Source organism: Octodon degus, unplaced genomic scaffold, assembly GCF_000260255.1.
Source record: "Octodon degus isolate 3935 unplaced genomic scaffold, OctDeg1.0 scaffold00217, whole genome shotgun sequence".
Taxonomy (NCBI): Eukaryota; Metazoa; Chordata; class Mammalia; order Rodentia; family Octodontidae; genus Octodon; species Octodon degus.
The window spans coordinates 347928-351661 of record NW_004524793.1 but is presented as its reverse complement, the minus strand read 5'-3'; the positions used below and the strand labels follow the sequence as shown (position 1 = coordinate 351661).

The window sequence follows — 3734 nt, the reverse complement described above, 5'->3', positions numbered from 1 at the left end:
CCGTTACCTATGGAAGTGTAATAGACGTTGTGATGGCTCTTACAGAGATAAGACGATAATTTACAGCTTTGAATCAACTTTCCAAATTGTGATAGTCATTCATCCATCCAATTTTACTATTCTATGTAAAATCTAAAACGAAAATGCTGAAACTTTCTTAGCTCATATGACAGTGTGTCAGAAAATTTCCACATTAATCCTAGGCAAAAATAGAGAAGGGAGACATAGCATCATCCTTAAGCACACATCCATTATTTAAAGAGATGCAAGTACGTTGTTCAGAATCTTTGTCCTAACAATTTAGTATTTCTTTGACAAATAGTACCCAAAGTGAAGGGAATCATAACAATTTAACTTAAATTTAAAATGTTCACCATACTGAAAGATGTGTGGCCTACTGCCACTGTGCTGTTTCATAGTGTTAGTACAGTTACTGCAATCCTCATTTATTCTTCACATTTGCTTTTTGGAAGAGTTTTTAAAAGACTCTAACTTCGTAATGATGCCATAAAAATCAAATAATGTGACCTAATATTGAATCTACTAGCTATCTGGAGTTAAAAAGCTGCACATTGACAGATAGATGATAGAGCAGCATTTCAGGTTTTATAAAGGTAAAATTTTAAATTTAGAGAAAAAATCCCTAATGTATAAAAATGTTTAGTAGCAAAGCAATATTTGTTTTACAGAGAAGTGACCTAGAGTTTTTTGGAGACAAAGACAGTGCAACCTGCAGTGGGGACCTATGGCATAAGGGGAGGAGGAAGGAACGGCTCTGACCCTGAAGCTTCTTAGAGTCTGTGAAAAATAGATTTACAGGGAAATAATAGAATTTCCCAACATCAGTGAGTTTATATGATCCTTTGTGAGAACAAGAGGTAAATCCACCTCCACCAGATGTGTCTTGTGGCTAAGATGTTCTGTGGCATGGAATGTCATGAACTGCAAGGGTCGGTGACCAGGCTTCTCCATCAATTTCACAGTCTGGTCCTGTGCTGTTTCATAGGAGACTTTCTCTATTCCGAAATACCATTCATGGCATGACAACATGTAACCATAAGAAGTATGTGAATGTATGTTGGAAAAAGGTATTCTGCAGCTCTACCAGAAAGGCAGGAACAGCTAAAGTGGGGCTTACCTCATTTGTACATTAGATGCATCCTATTACAGCCAGTCCAGAAACATGTTCCACTCCAACTGAAAACTAACACGCTGAAGTTTGTCCAGTCCTTGGCACATCAAGAACAGCCAGAAAATCTAAATACAGTACTAAGAGAGGGATTCTACTTTTGATGCAGGGGCCTGGGATAATTTAGCACAGTTAGGGAAATCACATAAAACAGAAGAAAATGCAAACAAACTAAAGATCTCCATGAGCCTCATTTTTCTTTCCTACCTAGAATACTTACCTAACTTAGATTCATCTGTAGTGCAAACACAAAAAGTAATTCAAATTGAAAGTTGTGTCTTCTATTTTTCCAGCCCGTGTCATGGCAGACTGTACTAATGTATGCTTGTTTGTTTTCAAATGTATAGATTATATAAGGTCAAAAATGACCCTGAGTGTGAACTATGCTATTTGGGGCATAGTAACATGCTTTGTATGTTTACCAGTTATAAAAATATACCACTATAGAAAGAGATATACACAGTGAAGGATCCTGAAAATATTCAGAGCACAAAATTAATGGGAAATTTCTATATTTTCCACTCTGTTTTGTTGTGAAAATAAAACTACTCTATAAAAGAAATTTAAAAAAAATAAAAAATTCAGGAAAAAACTTTTGTAACTATAGCAGCAATATTTTTAGATGTTTGATACATGATTGTATTTGTTTTTATACTGGAATATAAAACCTGACCTTATATAATAGCTTATTACTTATTAAAATTCAGCATATAATAAAAGTCAATGATATTTTGAGAAATCTGCAACTACAGTGATATAAAATGCCTCTAAATGTTAACTTTTGTCAAAATCAATACTGCTATTGGCCACTTCTATATTCATAGAGGTTACTTAAAATAAATATAAATTGTGATTTGGAACCAATTTCTTAGACACCAGAATTCCATTCAAAAAACCTTTGGAGAGTCACAAAATTAAAGTGAGGAAACGACTTAGAAATACTTTCTAAGACAAAAACCAGTTCTTGTTGACACAGTTGTTTCTTTTACCTAAAAAAAAAATTAAGACAGGGATAGTCAGTGAGATAGCTCAGGGGACTAAGCACCTGCTTAGGTAATCTCAAGGCCAAGGTTTGATCCCCCCAGCGCATTCTGAGCTGGCCCCGCTCCCAGGCGCGCTGAGAGGACCGCTGAGTTCAAGCGTTGTGGCTCCCTTCTGTAATCCCAGCACTGGGAAGGCTGAAAAGAGGAGGATCACTACAAGTCCAAGCTGCACAGTGGCATCCTGTACCAAATACATAAAATAATAATAATAATTATTATTATAGGGCCGGGGAGATGGCTCAGTGGAATAAGTGCTTGCCTGGCACCGGCCTCCTATCTGAGAGAGTGAGGAGCCTGGAGACGGAAAGTCAGAAGCTGGGAAGCAAGATCCGAGAGCACCTGGAGAAGAAGGGGTCCCCGGTCAGAGACGGGGACCATTACTTTAAGACCGTCGAGGAGATGAAGGCTCAGATCTTTGCGAAATCTGTGGACAAGATCTCATCGTTCTGTAGATGGACAATGCTTGTTTTGCTGCTGATGACTTTAGAGTCAAGTATGAGACAGCTGGCCATGCGTTGGTCTGTGGAGAACGACATCCATAGGCTTCGCTAGGTCATCGATGACACCAATATCACTCCGCTGCAGCTGGAGACAGAACTCGAGACTCTGAAAGAGGAACTGATGTTCATGAAGAAGAACCATGAGGATGAAGCCAGAAGTCTTCAAGCCCAGACTGCCGGCTCTGGGCTGGCTGTGGAGGTGGGTGCGTCCACATCTCAGGACCTCAGCAAGATCAGGGCCGTGCACGATGCGCTGGCTCAGAAGAACCGAGAAGAACTGGACAAGAACTGGTCCCAGCAGACTGAGGTGAGCACCACAGCAGTCACCTCGCAGTCTGCTGAATTTGGAGCTGCTGCGACGACACTCACAGAGCTGAAACGCACGGCCCAGTCCTTGGAGACTGACCTGGAGTCCATGAGAAATCTGAAGACTGGCCTGGAAGACAGCCTGAGAGACGTGGAGGCCCGCTACTCTACGCAGATGGAGCAACTCAGCGCAGTCCTGCTGTACCTGGAGTCTGAGCTGGCACAGACCGGAACAGAGGGGCAGCGCCAGGCCCAGGAGTACGAGGCCCCGCTCAACATCAAGGTCAAGCTGGAGGCTGAGATCGCCACATACCTCTGCCTGCTGGAAAGTGGGGAGGATTTCAATCTCCTTGATGTCCTGGACAGCAGCAGCGCCTCGGTGCAAACCATCCAGAGAACAAACACGCGTGGACGGAAAAATAGTGTCTGAGACCCATGACACCAAAGTGTTGAGACACTGAGGCAACAGGAGTGGTAGCCCTTGGGAAATAGCGAGTAAATAAAAATTCAGAGGTCACTGGACAAAGAAAAAGAAATCCAAATTCTTTACATATTGCTTGTTAATCTATTCTAATTTTATCCAAGAAAAAAAAGTTTTGCTACACAGATGCAGTTCCTCTTTAAGAAGATTGTACCGTAAAGCACATGTGTAAAACAAAGCAAAACTGCTTCAAGAAAACTGTGAGATTTTTATAA

At 41.0% G+C, this 3734-nt stretch overlaps 1 pseudogene; it reads left to right on the top strand.

Moving 5' to 3' along the window:
- Positions 1-3499, top strand: part of LOC101573170 — an 8858-nt pseudogene extending 5359 nt beyond the window's left edge.
- Positions 3500-3734: the final 235 nt, after the last annotated feature.